This window comes from Dasypus novemcinctus (assembly GCF_030445035.2).
Source record: "Dasypus novemcinctus isolate mDasNov1 chromosome 12 unlocalized genomic scaffold, mDasNov1.1.hap2 SUPER_12_unloc_1, whole genome shotgun sequence".
In the NCBI taxonomy this organism is placed as follows: domain Eukaryota; kingdom Metazoa; phylum Chordata; class Mammalia; order Cingulata; family Dasypodidae; genus Dasypus; species Dasypus novemcinctus.
In genome coordinates, this window is record NW_026688129.1 from 1,462,362 (window position 1) to 1,476,781 (window position 14,420).

At 38.1% G+C, this 14,420-nt stretch overlaps 1 pseudogene; it reads right to left on the reverse strand.

Moving 5' to 3' along the window:
* LOC101429630 (thyroid receptor-interacting protein 11 pseudogene) overlaps window positions 1-14,036 on the reverse strand; it is a 166,978-nt pseudogene extending 152,942 nt beyond the window's left edge.
* Between the last annotated feature and the right edge of the window lie 384 nt (window positions 14,037-14,420).

Here is a 14,420-nt window from a genome sequence, read left to right on the forward strand (position 1 = left end):
CACCTTCCAGGTGAACCTTAATGATGCAGTATGTAGTGCACATCTAACTTTTCCTTTCAAATTGAGCAATTAGACATGGATGGGACATTTCTACTGATGATGTTCCAATACCAGCCCAGGTATCACTGAATTGAGCAGCCTGGTGTGTGTCTGTTTGGTGAATGCGTTATTGTCTCTCAGTGGAAAGGATTCACCAGTCAGCGATTTCCTAGAAGTCAGTTGGACAGAAACAGTTTTCTGAGTTGATCCTCATGCTTTAAGTCCTCCTTGTCCCACAGGACTAACACCACTGTCCTCCGCTGAATACCATCCAGGATTAGGTTGCCTAATACCTGACAGTTCATTAGATTAGCTATTTGTCTATTAAAAATTGCCTGCATTGTTAATTAATTAGCAATTGTAGCACTAGGCAGTTGAAAGGTGTGAAAAATACGACTATAGGAAACTGAAAAGTGATCTCAAACCTCCTTTTTTAAGAAAAAATGTATAAATATTCGTGTCAAGATTGCTAAGATTTTTATAACACTTGAATCAGTAATAATAACATAATGAAGTTTTGAGGCACTAGTCAATGAGAATATTGAAAATTCATTTTGTTGAGCAGCCATTTTGCTACTAGTTCTGTCAAGGTATTCCATATTTCTACCTTGAATAAATTGTTGAAAAAATAACTTTCTGTTGAAATGGAGGCCATTTCATTGTATGCTGGGATTGTGTCACCATTATTTAGTCTTTCCTGCATTACATTACATCTGTTTAAAATCTTTACATTCTTTAAGACTTTTCAGAATTATTTATACTGCTATAACATTGGTATGTTTTCATTCTCAGAACCAATCTTTACAAAATAACATTGACTTGTATGACAGCCGAGTTCAACATGCTTGGTTCTGGAAGTGGAGTGCTGGATAAATCTCATTCCTTCCCAGGCGCTCAGTATTTATTAAATTTAGGTGGTGATGAAGTAGTGTCATAGTCTATGGGATAGGAGCAACCAATGGAACCCTACAACAAAGACTTTGCATGAAAAAAGAGAATCTATACTGACAAGGTAATAGGGAAATTCTGGAGAATGCAAGGAAAATTTCAGGTAAAGCATTACTTGACAATAGAAAATGATCAATGAATAAACTTCATAGGCATAATTTTCAGAAATTTGGGGGGGCGGGAATGTCCACACTTTGACCAAGTTCATTACCATGCAGAAATTCCAGGTAAATGGGTCAAGTTAACTCGAGGATTTTGGAAGGAACCCTGAGAACAGCAGAGGTGCAAGAGAGCTTTCACCTACTCAAACACTCCCTTGGTGAGAACATTAGAGTTCAAAATTAATTAAAATCTATTCCTTTTCCTGAGAATAATTTACTGAAATAAAAAATACAGGGATTATATATACATATATCTGTATAACTATTACTACAAAGTGGATAGTGAATGTCCCCAGTTTTTCTCTTCCAACTTTGTAATTCTTAACTCAAGCCCCTTCTCTTTTCTTCTGGCAATGTTTGATCTCCCTGTTCAACTCGTTTCCTTGAATTATACCTTAAACTTCGAACATTTCTAGTGTAAAATTCAAAGGTATTCATTTTATTCAATTATATGTATCACCATCACAGTGTCAATATTAGAAAGTAGTCATCACTATTTTAACTTGTATACCTTCTCTTCATTCTCTCCTTAATCCGATTAAACCCTGTGTTGGCCTTTCCCTCATATCTCTGCTGAGTCAGATGTGGACAGTCACTGGGGTCCATGCTGGGGCTCCCAAAGCACATAGCCAAGGCAAAAGGGAAAGCCATGATGTCTTCCACCATCCTCAGTGCCAGCCTAGCCTCTGCCCACATCTGATGGGCATGTCTCTAAGAATATAACTTGTGATTTTCAGAGTAGGGAAGGAGCCAGAAACTTGAAGCTGGAGGTGAGATGAGAGAGGAAGCCCAGGACCCTGGCAGGAAGGCCCTTCCTGCCTCCACTCCCTGGTCCTGGGAAGAGCTTCAGCTCGTTGGTCCTGATCCCACTCAGTCCAGCCCCCTCCTGGGTTCCCTGAAGGGCAGAACTCATTCTGGCCTCATCTTACCTCCCTCACTGCCTTTGCCTTCTCTTCTTAGGACTACTGAGCCCTCAATCTCAGGTGTTTCTGTCATAGAGTCGCATTCATTAGGTTTTCTTGGGAAGGGCACTCAGCTTTCACCTGTCCCATGGAGTATCCATGACTCTTGATGAAATACTTTGTGCTTCACTTCTGTGTGTGATTTCAGCATTTTCCAAGAGAGAGGAACTCACTTGGCCTGCATCCCTGCAAATGCACAGACACAGGACCCTGGGACCCATTATCTCTATATCTCTGTGTGTACATATAAAATATGGCCAGAAGAGCTACAGATCAATACCTACAAGAAATTCCAAGGCATTCAGATTAGTTGGTCTTTTGTGCATTAGTGATATTACTCCATGATAAAACATAATTTATTTTAATATTGTCATCACTTAGAGTTACTACTTACACAGATAATAATGATATTAATGAGAGAAACCCATTTGGTACAATGAAGGGTAGGAATGGAGTAGTTTCTGTATGTCAATCCCATCATTTTGCATGTGAGTATCACTGTGTGAGACAGGAAGGTCTTAGAGGCTTTGAAGTTGGGTGACCTGAACCTCCTGAATCCGGCATAGATTTCCAACAAGCAGATGGGGTGGAGAGAGAGGAAAAGGTTGAGTCATAAAGCCAATTTATAAAGCAGATGCTAGTGTTTCAGCAGTGGGCTCTTGGAATGGACTTTCTGGATAGGGGAAGCTGCGTGAGATGACCTGGGTGGACTGCAAAGGGGTGGCACATGGAATCGGGAAGGGGATCGAGAGGCTATGACAGCAACAAGGCAGGCGTGTCTTCCTGGAGCCAAGACAGAATTTGTCTTAGTCGAGAGGGTGGTGGCAGTGGCCGTGCAGTCCCTGGGAAGGGGCCCAGGGGGAGAGGAGCCCAGGAGTGAGAGTCAGGAGAGGAAGGACCATGGGTTTGGGGATCCCTGTGCTAATTCTGTGGGGAGCAATTTCAGAAGCAGGTTCTTACATCCACTTGCCTGGGCTTCATCAAGTTACTGAGTATGTATCGATCAGAGTGAGAACAGTGATGTGGGGTGTTCCTCGGAGAAGAAACAGGGTCCTGCCGGTAATCCCTCCTCCTCATCCCACTCTTCCCTCTGTCCTCCCTGACCTGTAGCCTGGATGTCAGCACCCTTGTCCTGCACTGGAAGCCAGGTCCAATGCATAGAATTCTCAGGAATTCTTCCTATACTTTTAATTCAACCAAGTAAGTCATAATAGAGATTTATGTAGCATAAAACTTACATTTCTGAGGATATGAACTGCCCAATTCGGTGCACCAGCAGAGATGCTTTCTCACATTGTCAACCCCTGGTGATCCTCAGGTCCTGCCCCATGGCACAGCTGGCTGCCTGTCTCTGCCGAGAGCCCGGCCTTCCCCTCCAGAATCTACTGTGTCCTGGAGATGTGCTGTGAGCAACCAGTCACAGGGCTTGTCGCTTATAAAATAATCAGAGAAGGAAATGAAGAGCTACTTTATGGCTATTTGCATTTTTTTTTTTTGGTAAATTATGGTCAAATATACATGATTTAGTTTAAAAGGGTTTACATCAGAGGGGAAAAAGGGAAATTATATGGCACACTTGTTCTATGACACCTGCAATTTCTAAAAGTATAAAAATAGTTTTATTAAGTATAACGATAGTACAGGTACAAACGAACACCTGACTTCTTCTAGAAGGTGACATTGTGATAAAATATATACATATATACACATAATGGTTATGGGTGGCTTGCTTGTTTCACAGTGGTACAGTCGTTTCTGTCTTAATTGTCTGTTGCTTTAGAGTCTTTCAGTATAACTGCAGTGGTGTTGTTAGGTAGCATGGCAGATCTGTAAATGGCAACACATCTGAGTTGGGTTTCAAAAGAAGATTCCCAGGCCCACCAGTTCCGAGTCTAGCAAGGCTAGATTAGAGCCACCGCTCTAATGATTAGAGGCACCGCTGCAGAGCAGGGAGCGAAGAATGGATTCTCAGGTACTCTTGTACTGGTTCTGGACGCTGCTGTATATTTAAAATGTGGTGGCACATTTGTGGCTCGTTGGGTCCTTTCTGGTGGATGTTGGAGATTCATATCATGAGCAGAAAGTTTTGGTGGTGGCACAGATGGATGAGACTCTTTTTGTAGAAATTTCAGAAAATGTTCTGAGAAAGAACTACTAAGTACACGCTGTCGACTAGGTTTCAGAGATGTATTGGGAACACTCTTTGATCCTCCAAGCCACCCACTCATCTACCTCGTAACTGCAACCTGGTTATCAGTGAACAACTCTTCCATTTCCTCCTTTTTCATACCCAGACTGCTTCCCATTAATCTTAATACCTCACGAAGCTTGGTTTTTGGTCTCTGAAAGTATCTAATAAAGAGCTTTCACATTAGGACTTTGTCCACTTTTCCTTCTGTGCTCTTTAGTACATTCATCAGTTTCTTTTGTACCTCATCCAGCATTTGTTGTTGGCATGCATTTTGTTTTTTAAGATTTTTAACTTGTTCCTCCTTCCCATCTAACTGTTCTCTCAGTCTCGTTGCTGAGTGTAATGCAATATTCACCTCATCCAAACGTTCCTGTAGAGATGAAAGTTTTCCTCCCAGATTTTCTGCCTTTGTCTTCCATTCCCCTACAAGGTGGTTTTGCTTTGCTGGTTCAGCAGAATACATCGCTTTTTCCTCTTCCTGTTAACGGTCTAGTGCCCCCTGCAGGTTGGCTAGTGAGAGAGCATACCGCTTTACTTGTTCTTGTGAGATGGAAAGCTGCTGTGCAGTTTCATCTCTCTGTGCGGAGACTGCATTGAGTTCGACGAGCAATGATGCTACCTGCAAACTGGCTTGACACCTTGCATCCTTCATTGCATCAGAGGATGAAAGTAGCTTCTCCTCCAGTGCTGTGACTTTCTTTCTTAGGCTGTTCTCCCTGTCTTCTGCAGCCAAAGCTTCACGAGTAGAAGAGTCTTGTGATTCTAAAACATGCTTATGCAGGCTCTCTAGCTCCCAGTTTAAGTGTAATTCCTTGTTATGTATATGTTGTACCTCATTCTGCAGGGCACCGTTTTCCATTTGTTGCTCTTTCAGGGCCAACAGGACTTGATCTGTCTCCTGTTGAAACATAGCTGCCTTCTCCTGCATGGATTTCACTGCATTTAAAAGCTGATCTAACTCCCCAGTCTTGTCCTGTTCTTTTCCTTTGAGTAGTTGTTCCAAAACAAGAGCCTTCTCCTTCATTGCCTGGCACTCAAACTCCCTTTCTTGCAGCATGATTGAAATCATGGTATTAGCCTCTTGTAATGCTTGATGTTCTGTTTCCTTTACCCTAGATGTTTCTGCTATTTTTTCATTTTCCTCTTTCAGTTTAGAAATGTCCATTTCTAAAATTAATATTCTCTCCTTCAGGTTTGTCACTGCCTGCGTTGAAAGTTCATTTTCCTTCACTTTGTTAGTGAAATTCTCATTTAACGAAAGGAACTTGGCACTGTTGGCTTCGATTAAGAGGTCTTTTTCCTTAAGTAACTTTTTAAAAACATCTTGTTTGTCCTTTATCTCCTTAACTTCTGGATCATTTTGTTCATGTTCTTTTCCTTCTAGCTTTGGGGTGGCAGCAATTAAATGACATAATCTGTGATTCTTTTCCTGTAGAGTTCTGATTGTTCCATCTTTTTCCTGCAGTGATTTTCTTAACTCTTGTAACTCTTGTTGATGTAATTTAGAAGGCTCCCTCAGTACATCAGATTTAGTGTCCCTAAGAGATTCTGCTGACTGTGAAACAGGTGATGGTCCAGAGGAGAGCTGTGGTAAAATAATATCAAGTTTTCCTAAAAGAAGATCCTTGGTGTTGCAAAACTGCCCTAGGCTGTGCTGAACTTGTACTATATATGCCAAGTGAAAGTGCCAGATGGAAAATACTATATATCTCAGGATTTCATTTTTTAGATACACACATTTATTAAAACTTTCAAGATGTTTAACAATTTATTGAAATGAAAGAAATATGTAAATTCTTAATATATTAATTCTAGAAAGCTAAAAGTGTCAAGAATTATATTAAGGGATTTTAAAATATTGACTCCTTATAAAAGATTTTCTTATTACATTCTTTGCTAAACTGGGACTTGGAGGATTTTTGGTAACTTCTTTTGACCCTGAACCATTGTCACAATAAATTAATCAGCAACACATGAAATTGTGGAGAGATGAAAGGCTCATATTCACTCTTTTCCAAATATAGCAAAAAGTTCCAAAGGAAATGTGACCGAGGGAAAATGTCCAGAATAAGTGAATTTACAGAGACAGAAACATAGTAGTAGTTGCAAGGGATGGGGTGGGAGTGGGGGTTGATTGCAAATGGGTGCAAAGTAGCTTTTTAAGGAGATAGAAATATGATAACACTGGATTGATGGTTGTGCAACTTTATATATTTACAAAAACCAATGTATCATGGGGCAAATTCATCGTGTGTAATATATACCTCAATAAAACTGTTTTCAATTTGTAAAAAATCAAATACATAAAAATGCCAAGGGTATATAGACTTGGAGAAATCCTTGTGCAGGTGTGAGCAATAAATCTTCTCTTCAGTATATGGCATTTTATCTATAAAAAGTGAAAACTCAATACAAAAAAGCAATATGAAAATAGACAAAAGACTTGAACAGGCACTTTACAGAAGATAGTATCTAAATGGTGAATATGCATATGGAAATGGGCTCAATCTCAGTACTTACCAGAGACATACAAATTAAAACCACAATGACAGACCTTTATACTCACATTTGAAATTTTAAAGTCTGATCAAATCGTATTATATTTGAAGATAACTAACATTTGGAAATTTTTGTATACTTTTGGTGGGGGTGTAAATTTGTACTATCTCTCTATTGTTTTACCTATTTTACAAGTTGAAAATTCTCAAAAGACTTGTCCCTAGAGACATGCATAAGAATTTTGCATAATATCATTATTAGAAATAGTGAAAACTGGATAAAAAGCAGATGTTCCTAAATGTTAGAATTGGATAAACCTCTCTCTCCCTTCCTCCCTCCCTCCCTCTGTCTCTGTCTTTCTCTCTCTCTTTCAGTGGACTACTCTCCAGCAATGAACACAAATAAATTACTGGAACATACAATAATAAGATCAAGTCATAGAACTGTCAAGCACAAGAAGATATATATTGTATGATTCTACTTCAGAAGTTAAGAAAAGTATACCATAAGGTTCAAGATAAAAGTGTAGGCAGTAAAATTATAGAGGCGTAGGTGGTAAATAAAACTCGGTGTTTGAGAGGTGAACATGGGGTGGTGATTGTGAAGAGTCTAAGATGGCTTCTGACCATTGGTAGAGTTTTAATTCATGTCTTGTTTGGTGTTTGCTTCAATGTTAGCTTTGTGAGAAATTATTGAGTTGCACATTGAATTTTTGTGCCTTTTTTGTCCTCTTCCATCTATATATGTGACAACTAATGAAAAGAATAAAACAGGAACTTTGAAAGTATAATACTTACAGTGAAGCAGGTTAATTTTGCAGAAAATTATGTATTTCTAAAGAGAAAGCAATTATTTCTGGTCATGGTGGCACAAGAAAACTTTCTAGAAAATTGTAATCACAGTTACAACCATAAGATTAATATAGTTCTCAAAATTATGTGTTACCATAATCCTTTGGGAGAAAGTGGGTTCTGAAACAAGAACAAAAAAATTTCTTGGTCAATCACCTCTATCATGTGTTAATCCATGCTTCCATACTTTTGTAGCTTGTGGTATTCCTATTGGGGAGAAATGGTTATGGGAAAACAACATCACCACGTTTTGCTCGCATTATTAAGTTTTAGCTTAAGTAATATATATCATGTTGCTGCCAGTCAATATATGCTGGAAGTTCTAATGAGTTAGAATCATGTTAGTTTACTGTGCTTTAGGGAACATCCCTCAATCTTTTAGGCTTAATAATGTGATTTTCTCCAGACCTCTTTCCCTAACTCTTGACAAGCTGACACCTCCATCGCATATGAAATAATACCCAATTACTCTAACAGAGCCCTCTTCTTGTCCTTCAGAAAATCTATCAAAATCTGTAATTATTCATGTACACATGTGTTTCTTTATAACTGTCTTTCTCCCCAAAACCGTAAGCTCCATCGAAGACCATACACGTATAGCTCACCACTCTATTCGATGTGGTGACCGCACACAGTAGTGATGGAAATATTTGTGAAATGAATAATTTAATCTCAGTATCCCTCCTCTACCTAGGGCTGAATAAAATGCATCACAATAAAAATAGACAGTTGTAAATGTTCACATTGGATTTAACACTGATAGCATCAAACTATCCTCTGATGGTGCTGTGTTGCCTGAGAAGCTTGTAAAACATTTTGTTCTCTTGGTTTATGTCAAGGATGACCTTTAATAAGAAGTTGCTAAACCGGTGTGTATAGTAGATATGACTGCAAGCAGCTGGTAATTTATTCAGCCATTTTAACAACCTCCATTTCAGTAACATAACCAGCTAGCTGTATTTTATCAGTGCACATAAAATCCTAAGTTTTGAAGAAGGAATACATATACGGGGAAAGAGAGACACACATTTTGTCCTCAGCATGTCCACAACTCCTATGTGGCAAAGTTAGCAGTGAGTCAGAAATTCTTTATTTTATAGCAGCAAAATAATTAACTCTTTTGTCTCCCCATCAAATACTTCAGAAGACCCAAATCCATGGATGATAGAATAGAGGGAAATTTACACCCAAAACAGAGGCAATTTAACATCTCAAATAAAGATAAACCTATATTTAGGATTTTGAAAAAAAAATCCCACTGAATAAATTTTCCAGTAATTTAGTCGTGTGTAGCTGATTGGCAATCCCCCAAAAGTGGATAGTTTTGAAAAAAAATTAAAACTTTCCCATAAATATGCCTCCTGTTAGAGGCAATGTGGGATTATCTGCCTTCAGTCTTTGGTGGCAGTGTGGCTTTTTGCATGTATTATTCTGAAAGGCTAAATATCCATCTTGAACTTCTTGCTCACAGATACATGTTCTTCTATCATTTGTCTTTCCAGGCATGCAGAAGGTTTCTTTTCCCTAATACCCTTGAATTCAATCATGTGCATGTTACTTATAATGGCAAGTGGAGTGTGGATGTCACTTTTGGTAACATTTAATTTCCAGCCTTTGTTTCTCCAGCTCACTTTTTCCTTGCTGGAGCAAATGTGCAAGCACAGATTGGTATAAATTAAAACCTGGATCCATCACATGGAGACAAATGCTTTGTCAATCACACAAAACCTGAAGTGACTTTGCATGAGCAAAAAATAAACTTGGAAGCTTTAAGCACTATGATTTAGGACTTGTGTTAAAAAAAAAAAAATCACTGCATTCCCTAGCCTTTTCTGACTAATACAACTAAATAAAAATGCATATCATGCAATCAAACATTTAAATATTTGATAGTATTAGATGTGAGAAAAGTTAGTAGGAAAAGGGTGAATCCTCCCATATTCTAATGTGGCAAAACAAATAAATAGACAAATAGATGTTGAGTGATTGAGATACTTTATTATGAATTTTTAAATGCAAATATTTCATCAATGAGTTATTCCTCATCTTAGTATGTAACCCAGAGAAGCACTCCACATGCATGTAGATGTGCATACAAAGATGCTCGCGGTAGCACTGTTTTTAACAATGACCCATTAGAGATACACTAAACATCTATTAATAAGACAACAACAGAAGCAGACAAAGAGGAAGACGCAGCAAATAGACACAGAGAACAGATAACCAGGGTGAAGGGGGGAGAGAAATAAATAAATAAATAAATCTTTAAAAAACATAAAGCATTGAATTGTAAAAAATTATGATTTATTGATACTATAAAATACTATGCCACTACTTAAAAAGCATAAAATAACTTTGTTTACAGACATAAAAAATAGTTTCAAGATATGGCACTGATGAGTTTCATAGTAATTTTAACTTGGTGATACAATTTATGTACAACCAAATTCAAATTCTAGATATTTAACAAGAACACACGGAAACCGTTTCAGAACCAGTCTAGGGAGGGACACGCCAAGATGTCTTCAATACTAACATCAGTGAGGGATACAGGAATTAGAAGTTGTGCAAAGGGGATCTTGGCTTTTTCAACAATGCTTCATTTATTATGACAAAAGTCTATTCACATATTCCTTGTGTATTAGCAATGTATTACTTTTGTGCTCATCTTTTAGAAATGGAAGACTAATTCAGGTTAACAAGGGCTCCAAAACAATTAGGAAATTAAAAAGGAGGACCTCTTCTGGAAATCGTCAGCGAGCTATATGGAAATGGAGACATGTGGTCAAGATGTAGGAAGAGCAAAGCAAGGACGTGAGCTGGGCCTTCAGGAACACTTCCCTCAAGGGGTACCTGTTGATTCAAGAAGCTTACAAAAACCTGAGCAGGATTTGGCAGCTAGCCAACACATTGGAGTTCAAGACTCACCATTTTAGGAATGTCTTGGAAACCCTGTATTCTTCAGATTGAGAACAAGAAGGGCACACCACAAAGAAGATTATCCAAAATATACTGACACTCACAGAAACTAAGAGCTAGCTTTGAAATTCCTTATTGGGTTAAGTTGATATGGGATGACAAATGCATCTTGCGTCCTTCCAGATGTAAACCAACCAAACAAACCTAAGGTCTGGAAAGAATAAAATATGTTGTAAAATATAAACTAGAAAAATAAAATCATTTGATACAAGGAGAATGGTTGTAGTAGAATTCTAGCAGGAAGGAGACAGAATAGAGTAGATGCAATATTTGAAGATGTAATAAAAGTTGAATATATGATAGGGACGTTTTTACAGACAATGGTATAATTTCATCAAATTTAAAATGAAATGCTTGCAAATCTACTATTCTATTCCAAATGAAAGTGTATTTTAAGAATGAAGCTGAAATTTAATAAAAGAAGAACAATAAAATGGTCCTAATTTGTGACAGGAAACTCTGCACTAAGAAATTACTCAAAGGTTTTCTTCAGGCAGAAGAATAACCTCTGTTAAAGAAAATAAAATTTGGTCTTTACTTGAGCTCATACATTAAAAAATAAACTCCAGAAATATTGTAGATCTTAACTTTTGAAAAATAAAATTTAAAACAATAGTATTTCTAAGAGATAATTAAGGAAAATATCCTATGTTACTGGAACTGAGAAGAGTGTCTTTACATAAAAAGTGTTAATCATAAAGGAAAATTGATTACATTTAAGAATATGTATGCACACAAACATATGGCAAAGGGCTTGTTTATTGAATAGATAGTTCTTATAAATGAGTTAAAAACAAAAGAAAACATGAAGAAAAAAACTGAGACGTCACAACCAGGCGTTTGCAAAGGCTCTCCGTGGTAGGCGGGTTCCGAGATGGCTTCCAATGACCCCTACCTCCTGGTGTTTACACCCTCATGTCAATTTTTTATTATTTATTTCCATTTGAGTGTGGGCTGGGCCTAGATGCTTACTCCTAACTAACAGAATACAGGAGAAATGATGGGAAATCGCTTCCACAATTAGGTCACAAAGAGACTCCAGCTTCCATGTAGGGTGCCCACTCTCTGCCTTTTGCTCGAAGGCGACCCAGCAGCCATGCTGTGGACTGCCTTATGGAGACACCGACATGGCAGCAGCCAGTGGACCTGAGGGCAGGGAACAGCCCGAGCCTGGGACTGGATCACTTTCCCATGGAGCCTGGAGTTGACTGTATGTCCAGGGGACCTGATCAAGGGTGTATTAGTCAGCCAAAGGGGCGCTGATGCAAAATACCAGAAATTGGTTGGGTTTTATAAAGGGTATTTATTTGGGGTAGGAGCTTACAGATACCAGGCCATAAGCATAAGTTACTTCCCTCACCAAAGTCTATGTTCACGTGTGGGAGCAAGATGGCTGCCGGCACCTGTGAGGGTTCAGGCTTCCTTGGCTCCTCTGGGCTCAGCTCCTATGTTTCCTCCATAAGGTCAGCTGTAGACTATGAGGCTCTCTAGGTTTTGCCTCTCTCCACAGGGTCAGCTGTAGACTATCTGGCGAATAGCTCTGTCTCTCTCCCTGGGGCTCCAGCTAAAGGCTTCCATCTCCAACATCAAAACTCCAACATCAAAAACCCTCAGCTCTGTCCTTTGCCATGCCTCTTATCTATGAGTCCCCACCCCTCGGTGGGGTGCTCTAATAACATGACCCGATCAAAGCCCTAGTCAGAACTCAGTCATGCCCAGGTGCAGACCAGATGACAAACATAATCCAACATCTATTTTTGGAGTTCATAACCATATCAAACTGCTACAGATGCCTTGTGAGAAACCCAGCAAAATCACTAAGCCTTAAAATTATTGAAAATTAATATTGAAGGGGAAAAAACTGAATGAAAATAAGATTCCATTATTGTCTATATATTGTGAAATATTCTTAAAAGTATGCCTATTTCGATAAGATTCAAAAGTGGATTATATTTATAATTTAGTGTTGCCAATATAAATTGGTAGAGCACTTTGGATGAAAAAAAATTAAGGAATAAAATAAAAATACCTTTCACAAAATGTAAATTTGAGAAATTCATCCTGAGAAAATAATAATAATAATATGAACAAAGATAATTCAGAGGCAACTCAATTTTAACAAATTAGTAAGTGGCCCAATAAATTAATTACTTTCAGAAATTGAGACATGAGCAGCAGTCTAAAGAGAAGTGTGGAAAATGTTTAGCTATCATTTGTCAAATGAAAGCTTATGAGTCCAATACCAATGGACAGAATTATTAAATTTCATAAAAAATGAATGGAGAAAATTATTTTTAGAAACAAAGAAGTGTTGTTGAAAAAAAGACGTGAATACATTATTGTGGTTTGATATTTGTTTCTCTTGTGAACGTTCCAAATTAAAAGTTTAGGTATTGCATTTATAATGCAAACAAAATGCCACCAGGCAGTTTAAATGACAGTGGCCATTGGTAGGTCCAGTGCATATCCCTGCTGTGGCTGTGTTGAGGATAGAAAGATTGAGAAATGGGGATTGTTTGGGACTACATTCAACCCCAAAGTACTTTTGTTATTACTAAAAATACATTGTGAAAATTCCTTAGTTTGTTCTCAACTTGGAGCCTTATGCCTTTATGTGACTGGCCAAAGGAATAACCATCTTGCCAACATTCCTGCTGAAATAGATGTAATCCCACTCTCAGTTTCTTTTCAAACAGGGACAGATAAAGACATTTGTGTTTTCATTCCAGACTGATCACATTCTGGTTGTGTGGCTTTGAGGACATTATGTTAACTCTTGACTTGTTCCTTTACTCCCTGAAAAATGAGCAGATTGAAATGGTTCCTGTCTAAGGCACCTTCACATTTGCACTGTTGCTAGACCGCAGTAACATTTCACTGCCAAATAACTACTCTGTCTCTTGCAATTATCGAGGCTTAAATAAAACTTTAGTTCTTTCCATTTATTACTTTAAAAATTCTCATTCCAATGTAAACGTTTGTCTTCTAGGTAATCAAACCACAATTGATCATTCTCTAAAAAGTTAACTGATTTGCTAAGATTTTGATGATTTACCTTCATTCTGTGAAATGAACGAAAGCAGCTTGTCCAGGCTCATTCAATAATATCTTTACGAATTGTGTAAACTAAGTCTCTGTGGAGCTAATGGCTGGAGGTTAAAATGTTTCCATACCCCAGATGGGGGTAGGACCTTAGAACATTAGGTTCTTTCAGGAGCGAACGCTGCTCTGAACAACGTGTGCCTTCTACAGAGAGAAACATTTAAACTGTGCAGGGCATACAGGGGGAAAACGCGGACATGATTGCTCTGGCAAAATGTTATCTAAAAGAATAAAAAGTAACTTTACTCCCATCCCTGAGATATTCAGTAAATACGTCGTAGAAGCGTGGGTTGAGGCCCTTCATCCTTGAGGCTCTGAGTCCCCCGTTCCCATCTTTTCCTACTTGTGTCTCTTTCTTAAGTTCTGTGGTGCCTCCTGGTCCAGCTGTTCCTTATGTGGAGCTGGTCTCAACTCTCAACTTCAAGGTATTTAGGTGTAATTCCATAGTAATGCAGGATTTTTTTAAAAAAACAATTCTCTAGTTAACCTAATGGAGCATGTTTTGATTTTAAGCATAACTGATTGAGATAACTATTATAATAATTCATATGCAGAGGAGTCCTCTAAAATACGCTAGTGTATCCTGTTTGCAATTCCGTTTAGATTCCATTTTTGCTTGGTAGTTTATACTGAGGTATACAAAAAATTCATATTCATATGTATTTATTTTTTATTATTAAAAAAAAGG